Source organism: Phalacrocorax carbo, chromosome 3, assembly GCF_963921805.1.
Source record: "Phalacrocorax carbo chromosome 3, bPhaCar2.1, whole genome shotgun sequence".
NCBI lineage: Eukaryota > Metazoa > Chordata > Aves > Suliformes > Phalacrocoracidae > Phalacrocorax > Phalacrocorax carbo.
In genome coordinates, this window is record NC_087515.1 from 6,479,067 (window position 1) to 6,499,661 (window position 20,595).

General features: G+C 49.4%; 1 long non-coding RNA gene across 1 annotated transcript; it reads right to left on the minus strand.

Annotated features, from left to right (window-relative positions):
* Positions 1 to 15,456: 15,456 nt before the first annotated feature.
* Positions 15,457 to 18,665, minus strand: LOC135312435 (uncharacterized). The gene is made up of 2 exons (XR_010371951.1): positions 18,419 to 18,665; positions 15,457 to 18,269 (listed from the first exon to the last, which is right to left on the minus strand). It is a non-coding gene; the product is annotated as an uncharacterized LOC135312435 (long non-coding RNA).
* Positions 18,666 to 20,595: the final 1,930 nt, after the last annotated feature.

The window sequence follows — 20,595 nt, forward strand, 5'->3', positions numbered from 1 at the left end:
AGGCTTCTAAAATATTATTAGCCCAATATTTTCCTTGCAGGTTAACAGATGATTTGGGCATAGTTCAGTTCAGAGAGAGCACCACACGTCACCAACCCTTTTAACTCAGGGGGGTCTGAACCCTGGAAGGGGGTTGAGCCCTGGGGAAGTCCAGAAGTGGGTGCTCGCCCTCCCTGCAAAGCAAGGGAGAGCTCTTGCCTGGCACCCTCCCAGCCACCTCTGCCTGCGGTTGATGGCAGGCTTGGGAGAGCCACTCCCGGGATGTACAGAGCCCACATGGCAGAAACATGCACCAGAAGCATCTGGAGGCAGCACACACATACAGTATTGCTTGCTATTTATGTTTGAAATGTCTGGGTTGCTAATAATATACTTAAATGAGGTGTCCAAGGGCCTCTGGGTGACTAAAAAATACAAGTGAAAACTTATGTATTTATTCTGCCTCCTCTGGCCCTTCCTCCTAAAAGACACCAGCACTCCAGCAGCAAGGAGAAACCAGGAAATTTGGCAGTGGCCAGGACTGGCTTTATCTAAGAAACAGAGCAGCATTTAATTAGATGGAAAAGTTTCAATGCGCTGAGCTGGAGGCAGAGCGTGGGTGTTGCGGGTTACTTGCTCCTTGGTGCAGGCGCCCACGGCCGTGTTGAGTTGTGCCTCTCCCACGCTCTCCCCCCATGTACCCTCACCTTTCTGGAAATTGTGCCAGCCGTCGGGTTGTGTGAACAGGGAGACAGCAGGCTCCTGCAGCCACTACCATAGCCCAGGCACTGGCTGGACAGACCTCGGGTGTGACACACCGCAGCCATTGGTGTTGCACCCCTCTGAGATGCCTTCCTCCACAAATACCAACCAGGGAGCGCTGGGTGGCTCAGGATGTTTATGGGCTGTTTCTTGTTTTGCAGCTTGTTCCCCCAGAGAGATGAAGAGCAGTGGGTGAGTCAGTACAGAACCCAGGACCTGTGGTCGGGAACACTGGTTTTAGATCATGAAAAAGACTTCCAGCATCTGATCTATGCTGTGCGATTGCTTTCATTTTGCATTTCAGTCAGCTTGGACACTGAGGAGAGATGAGCAGAAATGATTAAGAATCACAGGCTGTCATCACCCTTTCCCTCCCACTGCCATTGTTTTGGTGCAACACTCTTAAAAAATCATCAGGACTACCTTGGGAGCAGCAGCCTTTCCACTGTTGCCATCAGACCTGTTTCTGTGCTACCTCCCACTATCGTGCTTGCATAAAAATCTGCACTGAACACAGGTGGTGGAAAGGAACATTTGCTCTCAGACAGTGCAGCACCAGCTGATGGTGCATGGGCTACAGATTGCCCGACTCCTTTCCCCATGCAGTTCTCATTTGGGGTGCTGCACACTTCTGCTTTGCATCCAACGTGCCCTGCAAGTGGCTCTGAGCGGAAAAGCCCTGCACAAGACAAATTCCCAGGCAGCTACAGAAGGCTGAAGTCATCTTCCTAAGAGACTTTTTAATATGCACAGCAATGCTGGGCAGAACGCTGGCTATGGACTGCCAGCCAGCTCTGCCAACCCTTGTAGTGGCACAAGCAAGGGGCAGCAAACCGTGGTCCAGGGAGGGTGGGAAGGCAGGGTGGGCTCCAGCCTGGAAGCCCATCTCCTGTGTACCTATGTCTTTGGGCTCCTTGACTCCGAGTGATCACTGAACAACACAGCCCCCTCTTTGTTTTGACAGTCTAAATCCCTATAAACAGAGTGCTTGTTCTTTTTTCTTTAACGTCCTTTGTGGTTTCATGAAAACGCCGGATGCTCCAGAGGGCTGAAGCATGAAAGGTTCCTCTCTCTATCCTGTCCTCCCTGTCCAGCAACCACACTAAAAAGAAACCACCAAATAAAGTGCTTACAAATACCTGGACTGACAGCCCTGGTGATGGAAAACTCTCCAGTTATTCATAGACCAAACTGAGCCCGGGCAGCAGCTGTGCAAGTTTCCCAGCTTGACCCTTGCCAGCACCGATCGAGGCCAACCCAAAAGGCCCCACCTCACTGCATGCCTTCCTCGCTCATTCAAACCCTTGGCAGCCCGGCGGGTCTGCCAGCCAGGCTGCTGGCCACGGGGTGGGTGCTCCCCACGACAGGGGCGCAGCAGTGGGGCGATGCGGGAGGGACGGATGGAGCTACCCCAGGCATGAGACTGGTGAGGAGGCCAATCATCATCTTCTGAAAAAAACTTCCAAGCCAATGCTGCAAGCAGCTCTGTGGGCGAGAGTTAAAGCTTTTCATCGCTGAAACTTTAGGTTCCTGTTTACCAAACATTTGTTCACTCTTTATGCATTTGAGTGAATGAGGAAATGAACCACAAGGCTGGGCACAAATGCCAAAACCCTGCTTAAGTATGTAAATCACCCTCGTGCAACTTTCTGTGCCTACTTTGGGGTTGAAAAAAGAATCCCTCTCCTCAGATTTGCTGTTTCTCATGAGCTCCTGCCATTTCCCGGTTCACCACCAAGCCACCATGAGCACAGCCTCTGCCTTCCTGGCGGCCCTGTCACCGCATTCACAAAGGCAAGTCACTGAGAAAGCCACGCTTTCCCCTGCCCAGTGCTCCCACTGCCAGTCCTACCCTACACATGGCACATGCCCCACTGGAGCAGCAAAGGGAGAAAGACCTAAATTCTTCTCTCCAGCCTCAGGGCCAGGGTGGCTGCCATTTGGCCCCAGCCTTGCGCCCTCCAAATGAGCTCCCAAGCTACAAATTCTGCTTTTTCCAAGGAGGGGATCCTTTCCCCATCCTAGGCCTGTTTGCTACACCCAGCTCAGGCTCCTTGCTCACTGGTCCCTCCAGCACCCTTCTTCCTCATCAGGAGAAGCCTCTTCAGCCATCTCTTTCTAGTACCTGCATGCCCAGAACAGAGCAAGCTCTCCGAAGCCCCGAAAAAGCTCACAGACAGATGCCCTGCAGATCTGGAAGGGGAGGGACAGATATTGCATGTCCGGTGTAACAGAGCAGAAAGGCCACCCTGCTGATGCTGCAGCTGCCCCAGGCTCAGCCTCTGGCTGACTTGAAGTCCTGCAAACCCATGAGGACACCAGCCCCACTGTGGGTAGGGGGAGTTATCTGGGGGGAAGCATCTCTGTTTCACCCAATACAGCTTCCACCGCACGTCCAGATGAAGGACACTCATAAGGCAAACAATCCTGGTTATTTTCTCAAGCCGATAGCACATGAAGAGGGAGAAAGGACACAGCTGTTCAGCTCACAGCTGTCCTCAGTCCCAGGAGGTCAGAGCCTCCCTTTCAGCAGGTCTGGAGCCTTTCAGCTCTCTGACCACTGTCCCCTCTCCCTCAAACCCCTGTTGCCTCTTTTTGTCTCTGCATACCCTTCCTGTCTCCCAGGAGCACCACTGCTCTCCCAGATGATCTTGAGCACCAAAAAAATGAAATACACCCACGAGGTGGGGAGAAGGGGCTTACCCAGGGCAGAGGAGCAGGCCCACACTCCCGGCAGCGGCAGGTAGGGGAGACAGTCTTCCAAAGGCTAACGACGCACAGCACCCACTCCTATTTCCCACCTGCCTCTCTAGTTGTGTGTGGGGCCATTGAAACTCCCCCCGCCTGCAGCATACCTGATGTTTTCATTCCTTTGCTGTGAGTGACTTGATCTCTTGTTGAAAATCAGGCTGGGTGATGTGACATGCTGTCAAAACTCAGGACAGTTATTGATGCCCCTTGAATTCATCAGCAGACAGTTACAGTTTTGGTAGATGGTTTCATTATTTATTTTCTGCTTTCTCACCCCACAGAGGCCTTTGCATATCACACCTTCGTCTTGCTTAGGAGATGTGCGCAGCCCAGCAGAGCTCCTCACCATGTTGTGTACCTAGAAACACCCAAAGGCTACTTGCCTATCAATTGTTATCCCATTGATGTTGCTGTCTTTTCCCCAGTTAGGGGCTGCTTCTCATCGGGCTCAGCAGAGTAATGCTGTGGACACTCAAAGAGGAGCTCCAGGCCCCTGTGTCTGCAAGCACTTATCCACCCATACTGAAGTCCTTTGGGCTGGTGGTGTGGCCATGCCTTCCCCGGCCACCTGGAAGGGTCACTGGAAGGCACTTGCTCTGTTTAATCCTGCAAACGCCATTTCTATCATAGGCTGCACAACTGAAACCCAGAACAACTCAGTCCAAAGGATTAAGTGAGCCTCTTGCCTCATACAGGAATAAATGCAGTAAAGAGGATGGGTTTGCTGGTAAGCACAGTTTGCGAGGCCCATGTGCTTGAGCTTTGCACACAAATGTTTCCCTTTCATAATGATTTCTTATCATTTTGTTGATCAATCCAAAGAATAGGATTAGTTTATGCAAGCCAGGGGCCCGCTCTGGTCCCATGGTGGGACTTCTGTCCTGGCCAGAAGGGAACTGCTGCGCTCCAGCCAATTTCCCAGGCGGGGGGCCTGGAGGGGAAACCCAGGGGACCAGGACTTTAAAGCATACCTCTGAACACACCGTCCAAGAAGTTTAAATTGTGATGGAGATCCATAGGCACCCAATTTCCATTGATTCCACTGGGGGCCAAAACGTCTTTAGGTGTTTGTAGGTTAACCCTAGGTAGAAGTCCTCGTTGTGGCAGGTACAAGTAGGATAAAATGTTCACTGAAAAGGAGTTACAGTCTGACTTTAAGGGTGAGGTGCAACATAAGACTGAGCAGACAAGAGTGGAAAGTGGCAGAACAAAACAATAAACCAGAAACTTGCTGCATACTAGGCAACAGTTTCAACTCACTGCCTGCCTGTTTTATCACACTGGAGGACTCAGAGACATGTCTCAAAGATATTAATGCACCTTTCTTAGCTTTGGCTTTCTACTTCTTGTGCCTCCTGGGGGCATTCATATCAAGCAAGTGTCACTGGATTTAGCCATCTCCTATTTTGTGCCAGACGGGAATTTATATACCACCAGAAGCTCAGATCCAGAGTAACTGCCTCTTCCAAACAGCTCCCTCGAGACAGTGAAAAGTGTAGAAACAAACGCAGAGACAAGTACTTATAATGCAAACACTAGGCACCCATGTGTGACACAAATTAGCTACCCCTGCTACATACACATCAAACCCTGCGTTGCCTCTGCCCTGCCTCAGAGCAGGATTCTGGCATTGCAAGTATGTGCCATGTCCTGCTGGTCACCAGGAAGCAAGAGTGCTTCACAGTCATGACTAGCAAATTAACAATACTATTTTATAATGGCGAGCACATGCACATGTATTAACCAGCTAGAGAGAAAAGCAATATCTGCTCCATCCCTTTCCAGCCCTGGGAGAGCAAAACAGTTGCAACAATCACTATGCAGAAGTGGCAACTCACTCATAGCTCACTACGCCTGGCTTTGTGGGAAGGATCCCCCATGAGGTACCTGGCTTGGCTCAGCTTGTGATTGCCTGGGTTGGAGTATGACCAAGGCCCAGCATTAGCAGTCCAAACCATCTTCCCCAGGCATTATCACAGGCATACTCTAATATCAAAAATAATCGGGGTTGTCCACATCCACTTCCAAGACCCCCACCTGGCTGTGAGCCTGCCACTGCCATAGATGCAGTGCCCTCAGCTCTGGACAAAGGGCACTGGTGGGAGCGAGTGCTACAACGGAGGCTCTGTTGCTCTAATTTCCCCAGCTCTGCCCACAGTTATAAATGTAAAAAACAAAAGCTGCACAGCTGACACAGCTAGAATGCTCAGTTCACACTGAATATTCATTCCCCAGCTTTTGCTGAAGGCCTTTTAAAACACAACCACTCACCAGAACAGTTGCTGCCTCCTTGTGTTATTTCATTTTAGAAGGGGCTGCCCTGTAGAAGATTAAGTAACTTCATGAAGTATATAAAAGGTCACTTGGCTAAGTAGACCAAGCCCACTGTCCTATAGTCTCCTTCACATTTTCATTAAATCTAATATCAGTTAATATTATGTAATATAAATGCAGCGCTGTCAGACTGTAAGCTGAATAAGAATTTTGAATTAAAAGTACAGACGAACCTGCAAATGTCTTTGCAAAAAAACTCAGTGCACCCAAGGGTGCCTCACAGAGGCACCGCATTTCCATTAAATGGCTGAGGCTGAATAAGTGCCCTGGGTATTAATATTCAAAGCAGGACATCACGTATGGCTTATGAAACACCTCTTCATGTGGATTAAAGACCTGTTCTCAAGGCAGAGAGCTTCCCACTACAACTGGAGCCACTAGGCTCCAAATTCACTACCATAGCACAGTTACTGGATTAAAAAAAAAATTGGAAGGTTTCCCTTTCTATTAGCCTCCATCTCTAACTATTATAATTCAGCCTCATACCTGACTTGACTAATGATGAGTCCCGAGAGAGTGAACCCAGACTTCAGAGCAGCACAGCCACGCTGAGTAACCTCCAGCTCAAGGTGAGAAGCCCACGTGGGATTAGTCCAAGCGGCTACCAGGTGGAAAAAATGGCCATCGTTAAGGGAGCCGCGGAGGGGTTTTCCTCCACCAGTGAGGACAGCAGTGTCTTTCCAAGAACCGTACTAGCTGACTTGGTTTGTACTCTGTGCTCCTGTTTACCCACACAGGCTGCTGCACAGACCCCAGGCACATTCTACTGAGCAGGACAACATGCTACTGTCGCACTGGCATCATTAGCACTCAAATGGGATTGTACACATTATGGACCTAATTACACTTAGAGAAGGACCTTAATGCAGGGCAATGCAACCCTCTGTGGATACTTTCTATTATTTTACTTGCATGAAAGTTAGATTTTTATTTCTGGTCAAATATATGTCATGTCATATATGTATATAGCACACACACACAAGTTTGATTTAGTTCTCTGTAGCGGTGAAGCATCATCTCACACTGCAGTACAATATCTTCCATCCATGTTCTGCTGCTGTAAAGCAAATGCCTCCTGGCTGAGGAGGGCAGATTTGACACTGTGGTATTGCTCGATATGCAAGAAGCGATGCAGAGCACCTGTTGGGTTTATTTGCCCAGCACGTGGCACCTGTGATCGCTAGCTCTGCTCAGTGCTCCAGAAGGAAAGCAGAGGTTTTGGTCTGTTCCAATGTGGCTGTCCCTGTTTCCAGAAAACATTCTTTAAATAGGCCAAAAATGTCTCTTAAATCTTGAGCTTTAGAGGTTACATTTGTAAGGCAACACACACACGAACAGGGTGACCAGCTGTTCTACTTTTGAAGGTACTGTCCTAGTTCTCAGAAGCCAATCTGCACTGCAACTCCCATAGAGGAGAGAGGCCAAATGTCCTACTTTCTGTTCTTGGTGGCCTATTTGTCCTACCATGAGAAAGTAAGGTGTGTGACCGCACACATGAGAACAGAAGAAACCCTCCTCACCATATGCCTGCACAGAAAGCTAACAGAGATGAAAAAGGCCCAGACCACTTCCAAGTTACGTCTCAAAATCCTACCGTTTCAGCTCAGACTCTTGCCTTGCAGCTATGTCAAGGTGCAGCAAATGCTATTAAAAACTGGTTTCCCTGTCCTCCAATGTCACCTCCACTCTGAAATCTCACCTTGTTAACACATCCAGTTCACTGCTCTGTCTCAACTAGTGGGAGAATATTATCACTTAGCTCTGATTCAGCAAGACAACTACATTTACACATTGCCTGTGCCTGTTCAGTAGGGCAGCAAGGGACACTCCTGAAGCAGTTTTTAACTCCATTAGGCACGTACTTAAACTTAAGCGTGGATGTAACTGCTTGCCTAGACTGGTGCCATGATGAAAAAAAGGCTGGTACATCAGAGGGCTAAGCTTTGAACTGAGAATATTTTTGATCATAAACTTCAGAAAAAATCTTTAAATGCAAAGACTTTCTTCTGGAAATGCTTGAAAGTATAAAAGTAATATACTCAGTTAAGCTCCTGCTTCTGAGCAGTGGTAGCAGCAGGCTGCTGTGAAAATCCAGGCTTCAGCAAGGCAGTGGATGAACACAGCACCTTTCTGCCTTGTCTGTATTAACCTTGAGCCAACAAATGTGCACTGAATGCCTAAGCTAGAGAGAAACTGAGTAACATTAGAGAGCATGGGTAAAATTAGAGGGCATCCCTAAATTAGAACCACCACCCACTTTTTCTCCTGCAGCGTTTACTGTCAGTCTCAATTGTCTTCTGCTCCTCAGAAAGGCAACCTGGGTAAGAGGCATGGAGGAGCTTCACGTTTGCTTAAATGACTTTCACACCAGAGCCACTCTGTCAGTTACACAGACAGCAGGAGGTGGAAAGGGAGTGAGACCATCCATGCATTTTATCCTTCAAACACCCACAGCCATCGACAAAAGCTGTATTCATAAGTAAAGACAGAACTTGGACTTCTCAGGCCTTATTCAGCTTCTCAGAGCTGGTTATCTCTGCTAGCAAGATCTCATATGCACAGAAGTCCCTCTTTCCCTGGGTATCCATCTCCCATGGTGCCAGTGACTACATTCATACAGGCCTTTTTAAAATCTGCTCAAGTCCAAATGCTGTACGGTAGAGTTTGCTGATCTTTTGTGAGTTACATCTCAGTAGATAGAGAAAGTTGACCTGACAGATCAGATCTGCTGTTTCACACCCTCAGTTTCACACCTCTCCATTCACAAGCTGCTTTGCATTTCTCTTTACTCTGCAGTTTCAAACTTTGTAAACATTGATCAGAAGTTTGATCACAGGGTGGCAGGGATTTGGCGGCAGAAACAAGAACCTATCCTCCCTAATTTCTTCAAAGCATCTATCCCCCAATATCAGTGATAGGGTTTTATAAAAAACAGGTAACACACTTTCAGAGAAGATATATTGCCTTCTGTGTTTTGGCATTTTGGTTTTAAAGCAAAATTAAACTTCTCAAAAATAAAGTGTTTGGAAATACTATCTTACCGCTTACAATTTGGAAAAAAACCCCAACATTCCTGCATTTGCTTCTGACACTAGACATCACTTGTCCTTCACTTTCTGCACAGACAGTAATAGTGGGTTTAACCATCTCATTATTGTAGCCATGGATAGCTGAGAATGGAAAAATCGACATCTGAAACTGGGTGAGCTTTTGATGCTACCTCCCTGTGACAGCTTTAACAAGACTCCCACCCCTCGTGAGTCACTAGCTCTCCCTGTAAAGCCCTGGTCAGAGCGGGAGGTGTGAGCATGTGTTGTACACAAAGCCCTCCCACAGGGATAAGTTTTCAGCTGGGTTTGTGTGGTGCTGCTTCTGACTCTGCCACATCCCATCTTCACGGAGGTCTGCAGCACCTCTGCAGGTTCCTCAAACCATCTGCTGGGGCTCCTGGTGAAACGTCTTTGCATTTCCTGGTGACTGGGGATTTCCTTGAATGCTAAGGACACTTGAAATGGAGCAAGGGAGCACCCTTTAGCACCGCCGGAGGGTCGGGCAGACTGTGACAAGATATTAGGGTCAATTAACCCAGTGCTTGGCAGAGTCCCGTGGCCCTGTGGGAATAGTGCGGTTAATGTACTTTTCTGACTGCAGCAGTAGTTATCAACCAAAAGACACAATCAGTGGATAAGGATGGGAGAGTCTCAGCTCCCTGGCTCACATGGGAAGGAAAAACTACCCCCAGAAATTCAGGCTTTGCAGCAAAAAGACTCCTTTTGTTAAAAGACACTAAATATCAGGGAAAGAAGCTCAACCCTCTGACACTTTGGTTATTGGCTGAGGCAGGAATGCTCTGTGCTGCTGAAGGTGAGGTGCCACCAAAGTGCAGGATGCAGGCAGGAGGGGAGGGATGTGGCAGAGCCAACACAAGAGCCAGCAGCAGGGCCCCACCGGGCAGCCGTGAGATAAGGGCCCTCGCCTAGCACAGCCTCGGCAGGGCGGCTCGCATGAAGAGCGGCAGAGGCTGGCTCTGCCTGCCCTCACGTTGTCAGGGTGAGCCCTGCAGAGCACAGCTATTGTTTGCTTCAGAGGATGCATTTCTGGCACCCAGTGTACAATAGGTTGCTGTCACCCTCGTGACAACTCTGTAATCTCTTCTTTCCCTTCCAGTGTTATTGTCCCAGTTTCCAAGGAACAGACAAGAAGGATTTACTTTTCTGGAGCAGGATAATTCCTCACCAGGAAAGAAATGAGCAGAGACAGACTCAGGAAATTCTTCACTTGTCTATTTTTATTTACAGAGGAGTTCCTGTTATTACCTTGAACAAAAATAGCACAACAGCAAGGCTGCAGCCAAGTTTCCTTTGCCTTTCTGCGGGAGCCCATCAACGCCAGCCCTCCTGCCCACAACCGCAGCCCCCTCCCACTGCCTCTCCCCACGGCCAGCACCAGCTCAGCCCAGGGCAGCGCTGAGGACAGGCACCAGCCGTAGCCCCATGCCTCACATGCTCGCCTGATGGCACATCGCTCTGAGCAGGCTCAGCCAAAAGAAGCACTTACAGCTCCCAGCAAGCCTTATCTGCGTCTCAGGGTCCCAAGACAGCTGGTAGCAGCTGGCTGGCATCAGCACCGGTGGCAGCGAGATGATCCTGACCGTTACACACTGCCCCCGCCATCCCCCCTCCAGGATGTTTGAGTTAAACCTCATAGGTTTAATATTCACCAGCAGAAGGAAATGGGTGGCAATACTCCTGTCAAAAAGTAACACAGGCTTTACTGAAGTACTGCCACAAGGTGACACAAAAAGAGGCAGGGAAGTGGTACTGCCTTCATGGGTAAAAGCCTCCACGTTGAGAGGCTTTCAGGTTTCCAGCAAGATTATACTACACCCGCAGTGATTCCAAGGAGAGAGCAAGTAGCAGCATCTGAGTTATGATCAGATGAGTTACCATTTTTTGGATCGGGCAAAATCACAGGCTGTTTTTAAGTGTTTCTCCTTTATAAAGTAGTGGTGGTTTTCACAGCAAACCTGAGTTTTGGACATCAACTTCAAATCCATCATGTTCTATCTGGCGGGATTTGCCTTTTCCAAAGCCAAGAAGCTGCCAACTGCTTCTCGCTTCCTCCCCAGCAAGGATGAACATGTAGGACAAGATTTTCAAAGCACCTCCAGGGATTAAGCACCCATCTCCTGTTGACCATCAGTGGGACAAGCGCACCCAACTCCCTTAAACTCTTCTGGAAATCTCATCCTTTGATGTTGTTTCAAAAGCTTCAAAGCTGAGGTTTTTCTCTTTGAGGCGGGAAGAAAAGGAGGAGTGCGGAAACGTTAAAGCAATTCATGCTAAAGCCCTTTGCCTCATCCTGCCGGGGTGCAGAGCATCACCGGGGACCACGGGGTGGCTCACCTGGGGAAGCCTTCCCTGGCCAGCCCCGCAGCTGGGATGCCCACGACTGTCCTCTCCCAGGGAGGGAAGGGATGGGACCGAGGAAGCCGGTGGCGGAGCCAGCACCCTGGCCTTGGGTTTGAAGGGTCTGTGGTAAGGGAATGACATCTCCTACCCAAGGAGACCAAAGTGCTCAACAGACTGAGTGCCACTGTCACTCATGCTCATCCCTGCCTTAGGGTCAGGCATGGGCAGTGTGTGTACCTTGCTCACAGTCAGAGGTAGCACCTGCCTCACCCGGCTTTGCTTCAAGCACAAGCCTTTTCTTCCCTGCACATCTCTCCACCTTTCCCACATCTGTTTTCATTGACACCAACCGGAAAATCCTTTTTGAAGTGTTTCAGCGTCTGAGGTGATAGGAAGTTGCTGCTATGAGTTTCATGAAAGTGTGCAGCTGGATAGGGTCTCTACAAATCCTCCTTCAAAGGGAAGAAATTATTACACTTTATTGGGCATCAGAGAATTCAGTCTTCAGCCTGTGGCCTGCTCTTATATGGAGTTGCTGGGTTTTAATACATGCAAACTATAAAGTTTTTTTCCTATGATTATGGTATCCATTGCAGTGCTAGTGTGAGTACATTGAGTGCTCATTTTCTTCAGTATTAAGAGAAGTCAGTCAAAGTCAGCCCTCAGCACCGTGAGAACCATATAAATCCTTAGGAAAAAAAAGCAGTCTTAAATAGTTCCACTACTCACTGAACACTTTTTTTTTCCCCTCCAAAACAGACCAGGCAACCAAAGTGAAAAGTTGTGTTTTGTGGTTTGCCCAGGGAGGGAAGAGACTGAGGGTTCAGGGGGCTTCCTTTGTCAATTTTGCTACAGAAGATGTGATAGGCTGAACCAGAACACCACCACGGTCTCCCCTTTTCTTTCATTAGAAATACTTCCTAGTTGTTATTTGCTTTAATTTGGACAGCAGACCAGGTCCCCAGTCAGGCGCAGTGGTCCGTTCATGCCCCTGCTGAGCCGCGAGGCTGGCCCCGGGCGGGAGAGCCCTGCTCAGGGAAGGCAGCGGCAGCAGCTGCCTGAAGTTCATCCTCTGACCTCCCATCCCACTCCTCGCAATGATGTCATTTTTGCAAAGTGCAAAGTAGGCGCCTGTTTCTGTTTCCATTGCAGTATCACCACCAACAACGATAAGGATGATTTATTTTGATTACAGTACCCAGGCACTCCAGTCAAACAGGCAGGCCCCCCGTGTGCCAGATATAGGGCAAAACAAGAAACGCTGAAGGTCACCTCCTCCCCAGTGAACTTGCCGTCTGGGAGAGAGCTTGTGAGAATACCTTAGCTATGTAAATACCATCCTACAGTTTACTAATGACCTCAATGAATCAAGAGGGGGCTTGTTTAAACTTCCCAAAATAGCACAGCAAATAGAAACGTTGCTTGGGCCTCTGGGGCCCGTAGACACGTCACCGTCCCCACGGTCCCACCTCTGGACCAGGGCAGCGGGGGAAGCCCCCGGGGGCAGCTCTGCCCCCCCTGCTGCCCTGCAAAAGGGCCTGTGCTGGCACCATACCCCAGCAAAGCCCCAGCAGCTCCCTCCCTCCTCCAGCTCTCTGGGGCCGCATTTCGTCCGCAGTACAGACAGCTTTTACGTATCCCTGGGGTCAAGAGAGGGAGGGGAAAAAACCTGTTTGAGGAAGCAGGGATTAGCTAGCCCCGCTGCTTGCTCTGCTATGCTTTACTGGCCTCCACGTAGCACATCCACCAGAGGTGTCACAGCTCCCACTGCCCCATGGCAGAGGCTCTGTGTGTGTCCCCATGCAGGGACATGTGCTTCCCTTGGCTGCTGCCCTGCAGCCGTGGCTCACAAAATGACTTCTTAGCCCAGAAATCCCACCAGTGGAAGGGCTCACATCACCAGAGAGGGCTCACGCCTCCAGGAGCAAGCAGGGTGGCAGGAAGAGGGAGTGTGGGGCTAAGCAGAGATGAATGGGTATATTGTTTCTGCCTGCCTGCCTGCAGTTTTATTAAGTGCAACATCTTTCATAAGATATTAGAGCTGGTTGATATTTCTCAGCCAACAATTTTTTAAAAAATTGCAGCCAAAAGTTGCTTTCAGAAAACCTTCTGGTTGGAATAAAAAGGTGCCAACTTTATCTTTTTTTTTTATTTCCACAGAAAAAGTGCTTTTTTTTTTTAACTGTTCCTTCTTCCTTCTCCATTTCTTCAGCTCAAAAAAAAAAAAAAAAAGAGTATAACAATTATAGGGCAATAGGGTTTGGATTAATGCTGACAACCACTCAATAATACTTTACTCAGCATGACTTGTTTTTGTGAAAAGCCTGAGCTATTTTCAAACTCTTCAAGCAACACTGAAAAAAAAAAACCAGGTGTCACCTCTCAGAGAATTTTATAATCAAACTAAGGATCTGGACACAAATGTTGCCAAAGGCTGGGTGGGGTTGGTTTGGGTCCTTCTCTAGCACTAGCTGTACCCTAGGGATGGAGTTAGGCCAGGCAGGAGTGCGTGCCCCAAGCCACAGCACGCCCGGAGGAGGGCAGGGCAGCAGCTCTGGGCTGGGGAGGTCTGGGGACCCTTGGGAAGAGGCAGTGGCAGAGGAAAGGTGTTTTGGGCAGCAGAGGCGGCGAGGAGGCAGCGAGGAAGGAGCAGGGACAAGTCTGGGGACAAAGCACCCAGCACCCTGGCTCTGTGCTCCTGCACGCCAGGGCCGTGCAGGTCAGGCCACTGGTGCTGCCAGACGCCAGCCTCGGGCTAACGGTGGGGACAGGCAGCACTGGCACGGGTCAGTGGGACTGGCAGGCAATGCACAGGCCAAAGAGACTGTGGGAGGCACGGCTGAAAATGCTGGCGTGGGTAGCACTGAGGCAGTACTGCTCCCTCCCCAAAATCCTGGCTTAGGCAGCTGTTCCCAGGGCTGCAAAAACAAAAGGCGTGAGAAGAGGAGGCCCAGGAAAAAACAAGCTACAGCTATAGAGAGTGACTATCATAAATGGCTAATTTAAGGAGCTCAGCGCAAGTCTCGTTGCGGGCATCGTAATGGCATGCTGGCTGCATCCATTATGTATGGAAACAGAAATTTGCTGATTCAGCTGTGAGGGCTTTTGAAGTGATGGCAGCTGAATTTCCACTGAGCCTTCGTCTGTCAATTCATCCTTTTAACTGAACAGGCACATTTTTAACAAGCCGCCGCTTCTCCAGCCTGACAAATGGTTTCTAAGACATCCCTTCTCTTTCAGCTGTTTGTCACTCACTCATGCTCCTTCAGGTATAGACTTTTTTTTTTTTCCACATCAGAGCACTCCCTTTTCCTCTCCAGCCCATCTGGCTGTGCAGCACCACACTGCAGAAACTCTTATACAGCACCAGAAGAAAAGAAAACAGCTGGGGAAAGGTTACAGTGTCACATGCCCTCCTCCACAGATGCTATAATCTGATATGATCAGCTCTTAGTATCTGGGCTAAAGAGGGCAAAGAAGGAAAGCAAAACAAGTAATAAAAAAATACATGTAAAAAAGGCCCCAGGAATGTAGTGCTTTTATACCTTTACCTTTGAAAAAGCAAGTTTAAGATGCAGTATGACATTATAAATAAAAAGAAAAAAAACCATTGTGCATTATACTTTATAATGGCTCCAAAAGACTTCTGGGGTTTTTAAACATGGCACATCTAATCTGCAGCTCAGATAATGCACCCACGGATAATCAAGAGTTGACTGTAAAAAATCTTTTTTTGAATGACAGCTTGAAAAGTTCATGCACATTTCTCATGACAAATCCCCTAATTATCATTTCCATCAATAGACTGTTAACACATATTCCGGGTACTACAGGCAGGAGAAAAAACCCAAGCGGGAAGTACCAGAGCCTTATCATTCAGATGATGAAAAGCTCAAATTCTAAGCAGCATTACAAAAGGCCAGCGGTCAGCTCAGACAAGGATGGGATTTCTACCTACACATCAAGACTGCCTACTCTTGCTAATGTTATATGTCATGATAACAGAAAGTTTGTAGAAGTGGCCCTCAAACTTAAGTTTCATAGCTTAAGCTGAGCTCTAATTAGCAGCAGGCAAGGAAGGGGAGGGCCAACAGGACAGAACCTGCCTGGGGCTCACACTCCCTCCACAGCTCACTGGCTAGCACGGACAATGAAACCTGGCCTGAGGCCTCCCTGGCAATTCTTGTATGCCTAATGAGATGTGTGAACGTAACCCTAAAAAAAAATAAACTTCATTTTTTGCCACCACCACTCCCACAATGAGAAGCCCACCCAATGTGCTATGTATAGGTAATGCTGTTGGCAACTCCTCTCCAGAGGTGGAGCTTTAGGAGGTGGGCGGTTTGGATTTCAGGAGCACACAGTCCAGCCAGTCATTAAGACAAAGCCAGTCACAAAATTTAGATCCAGACCTGATGAAGCCTTCAAGTACATCCATGTTTCAGCCTGTGTTGTAATATGGGGTTTGGCTCTGCCCATCATGAAAATAATTACCTCCTAAGCATTCTCCTCGAGTCTAGATTTCCACCTCTTCCTTAAGCAAAGTTCCATTAGATGTGGACTGGTCAGAATGGCCACTTCACGAAGGGATGGAAAGGCCAGTTCAGACCTCTAGCTGAGGAAGAAGGAAGCATCACCTTGAACCCTCACTGCATCTTTGTCTGCTGTTACCTCTGCCAGCTTGGCTGCAAGCAGCAACCGTAAAACCCACCAGGACTCCCCCTGCCTTGGATCTAAACCTGAGCAGATCACAGCTGTTCACACAAAGCTTTCCCAAGTCAGCTTCCTGCTGGTAGGAAAGCCCAGTTTGAACACTCATCCCCAGACAAACCAGACCACATCTCCAAGTGCCCGTGAGCGGTCTGAGGGAGAGGCTCAGAAGGTCTACCCAAACGCCACAGCCTGAGCTCACTGCTGGCCAAATGCTGGTGACTCACCAGAGCTGAAGCCCTGAGTGCTGCGTTTGCTTCTTGCTGAATGTCGGCCAAGGGCACCCGGGCAGGGAGCCCTGTGGACACAGAGAACACAGGCAGCGCTGCAGGCATATGCCAACCAACAAAGCTTTAGGAGGATGGAGAGGAGTTGGATTATGGAGACGATGCTAAAAAGTGCTATTTTCATCTCTTCATTTCATAACAGGGGCTCAAGCTTGAGCGCGGCCTTTTTCCTCCACTCTGAATCACTGGGATCATTTTCAATGGCCTGAGTGTTAGTACCGAACAGGCAGGGCAGTTTTTCAGCTCCTGCTGGCTGAATCTACAGCCAGAAGACAGTAATACAGCAAAGGAGAGGATAGGAAAGACTCTGAGGGGCTCCCAGGAGTTTCTTCCCCCAGGATGCATGGTAGGTCCCCTGCCCAGTCTAAGAGGTACAGACCTCCAGGGTACCACTCTGAGCCACCCCTAAGTCCATACCTCCTGCCAGAGAGCTCCAAAACAAGTGCCCTTACCACTGCCCAGCTTGGAGGAAGGTCTCATCCCTTCCTCCGAGCGCCTGGGACACCATGACCCTGCAGACCCACAGAGAGAATACAGCACACCATGGGGGGTGGGAGAGGGGGACACCTGGCACATCTCCTTCTGTTCCCCAGCACACCTGCTCCCCAGTCCTTTCTGTCAGGAGTTCATCCCTGCAACAGGCATGAGCCTACAAGCTTCACGGGCCACGCGATCCAGAAAGGCAAAGATTATTTGGAAGCAAAATATTTACCGAGCAGAGCAGGAAACTTTATGAAATCCACTATGAAGCTCCATATGCAGATCTCATGTACCTGGAAAGCCCTTTGGTATTCTTGCAAGCAGGTACTAAAATGTAGGGATCTTCTAACTGAGCACCAGTGAGATTTAGTCACTTGCAGCCACTGGGTCAGAAGGAACAGGCTGCTTCTCGCAGTGACCCGTTTACTTTTCCTCTTCATGGCTGCGCCTTTCTCGTTTAGGAGATCAGTTTGCTTTTGCCAGATGGAGTCAAAGTCATCACTGTGAATCCAGCTTTTTTTTCCTTGTTTCTTGGAAAGCACCAGTCAGTACCATGTCAAGAAAAACAAACAGAGAGTTTTGCTTAGGATCTATTTAAAGCAAAGCATCAGTGGTAGCTCCAATAACAGCCCTGGGGCCAGTACTGATGTTTGTGACAAAACTGGAGCTACTGTGCATGAGAAGGGCAGGTTCATTGCAAAACTGCAGCGAACATCCTGTCTTTTACCCAAAGAGGTCATAGTCATGCACAATGCAAGCGAGAGAGCTCTGCCCCAGCATCCCTACCATCCAGGCTGCTATCTGGAGTCACTGGCTGGGTAGGAAAAGTCCTGGAGCTCAACCACTGCAAGCTGACATAAGGTCCTGAAATGCAGCAGAGACACCCTGAGTGACCCAAGAGGAGAATCTGCACCTTCTGCCTCTGCTCATTAGACCTTGGGTGGTAGAAGATCACTCTGACCCAGGAGAAAGCCTGTGCCTTGCAGGAGGGTGACACAGCAGCGTGCTCACCACCACCGCCACCTCCTCCCACACCGACCCTCAGTGCCAGGCAGCAGAAGCCAGCCAGGGAGGCGCTGGTGGAGCAGACCAGGGGCTGCAGAAGGTCCCGTCCCACCGGTCTGTCTCCTGCTGGAAAGCGCAGGCGTGCACACCCCACGCAGCTGGGAGTCCTGCACCACACACGTCCTCAGCCCAGGGAAAGGGCTAATAACACATCCTCACCTCACAAGAGCATCGTGAAGCTAATTTCATTAGCATCTATAAAACACTCTGACGCTCTCTATATGGAGCACAAAGTGTTATTAAACAGCCGTGCAGAGCAAAGCCAATAGTGTTTTGCTTTTGTTTATATAAGGTATTCTGCTGATACTATACCCCTGGGAAACGGTAACGGCTATGGTTACAATAGGGTATTTACTACCACCTCGGCTCGCTGAAGCAATACTGACCGTACCTCTAAAAGCAATCTCAGAAACATCTAGTCCATGGGGAATCTCGTTCTGTCCTACTTACAAGCACGCCAGTGCTTGCCTTTTCCTTCTGCAGCTCTTTTCTGTAAAAGAGACATTCATAACTCCGAGCTCCTTACCAGTGAACCTAATCCAGCAAGTATCCAAGACATTCAGGAAAAGAGACTTTCATACCATTGGAATTTTTCCATGCCAGCACTTTTTCATCCTAAGATAAATGGCTTTTACTTACAGGGCTAAAGGCTCTATTCTTTTCAAAATACTTCTCAGCTTCAAAGCAGCAATGGAAATTGGCCGTGCACCTGGCCAGCTGATCCAGCCTGGAGTCAGCCAAACAGCAAAAGGCATCTTTCTTTCCTGCAGCACCAAGCAGTAGTTTGCTGCACAGCGGACAAGCAGGCTGGAGGGCTGATGTAAACGGGCTAACACTTAATTAATCAGAATGTATTTAAGCAGGGCCTGGTCAGCACGGCACGCTGAATTTCCAAGCAGGGGACCAGTGCCCGGGGCACACCTGCCACATTGGATGCCGGGACTTGGAAAATCCTCCTGGGGAGTTTGCTTTCAGACAGTTGGCTGCTGGAGCACCCCTGATCCTCATCATCCACCCAGTTAACCTGAGCAGGTACAGGAAGATGGACCTCCGCAGTGATTCAGGAACAGGCAATACCAGAAAACACCTACACCAAACCTGCTCCACTCACAGGCTCCCCTCGGGCACAAGTGAGCGCTCCTGCAGATACTGGATGGAAGTTCATTTTACTTTTATCACAGCAGTGGCCAAAGGCTCCAGATGATGAGGCATGTTTGCCTTTCTCATGAGACAAGTTTAGCAAACATCTCGTTGAAATCAGTCTTGACCAAATTGCTCCCAGCCCTGGACAGCAAACAGAAGCAAAAGGCAGGGGAGGATGGAGAGGGGAGGAAGCACACTGCTTGAGGGAGCTGGGCACTGTACTGGGACACCTGCACAGGGCTTCATGTTTGCATGCAAAGCAACTTGCCTGAAGCCTAAGCAGGAGCCAAAAGCAGCTCCCAGCCCCCGCCCACCTCTCAGCAGGGTTTGGGAGGGTCCTGCCAGAGATGTCTAGAAAGTCCTAGGAGGTCCTGGAGCTATCTATGCCTTCCTCCAAAACCCTGGCTGACGCAGCTCCCTGCTGCCCAGGACCACATGTTTCTCCCCCCCGTGCTTACCACCCCCAGTCCCCAGCAAGTCCATCCTCACCAAACTCCCACCTCGGCCACCCCATGGCTCCTGGCCATTTGGGACCGAGACCGCATGCAGGAGGTTGCACAATGCTTGGCCACGTTACACTTGACTCAAGCTTAGGTTGTTGCTCTCACTTTTGAGAGCCACAGCCATAAAAAGAGACGGGATTTGCTGGCCAAGGGGAAGCCAGGACGAGCTGACGCAGTGCAGGCTCCTGAGGTCAATGGCTGCAGCTCTGTGCCGGGGGAGGACACGCAATGCCTAATGTGGAAATGTTTGTATTTGGAGCAATATATAGTTACATTTAGCCCCTAGCAGCTGCAGAGGCTGTTTACTGTAGCACACAGTCCTCAGCCTATTAGCTGAAGGCCTGACAGTGACCAGATGCGGAGAGGAATGACTGCAAAGCCTGCAGCCGTATTTATCTCCTTGCCAAGATCCCAACAATACCTTGCCTAATAAGTCTGGCACAGAAATAATCATTTAAAGAGCTAAAAAACACAACATCCGCAGCCCATCTTTACAGCCAGAAGGGGAGTTTTGCGAGGCTTACAGTCTAATCTTTCACCGTCCCAAGTGCTTCCCTCCTGCTTCACAGTGGGTGATTTATTTCCTGAATGGCTGGATGCAAGCCTCCTGTATGTAATCGCCTGACAGGGAGCCTGCACCTCTGCAGCCAAACTCAGCCGCTTGCAGCAGCTGCAAGGGGAGGCAGAAAGCAGAAGCTGCCACCCTGCTCCTGCGGAGCCAGCAGGCTCTTCTGCGCAGGGGGATGCCTAATTCACAAGGTCCTTCCCCCCGCCCCACGTCTCTGATACCTGACGAGAGCTGGCACTAACCCTGCTGCTGAACCCCGGCACACACACGTGCCGGGCTGCGCACACCTTGTGCAGGGGGAAGGACAGGCTGTACTGCCACAGCATGTGTCCCAGCAGCACCCAACACTCCACAGATTAGCCTTAACTTGCTGAATTAAAACAAAACAAAACAAACACAAAACAAGCAAAACCACTCATTAGGTGCTTTCTCAGGACCCAGAGAACCGTATCTTTGTTGGCAGGAGAACTGGATGTTGGATCAACATCAACACCAAGAAACACAAGTTGTGCTCCACCGGTTCATATAGTTTATGACCTTGGCTAGCAGATAAGCCCATGTAGTATGATCTTCTGTGTTTTGCAGGCTGCAGGTACCAGGTG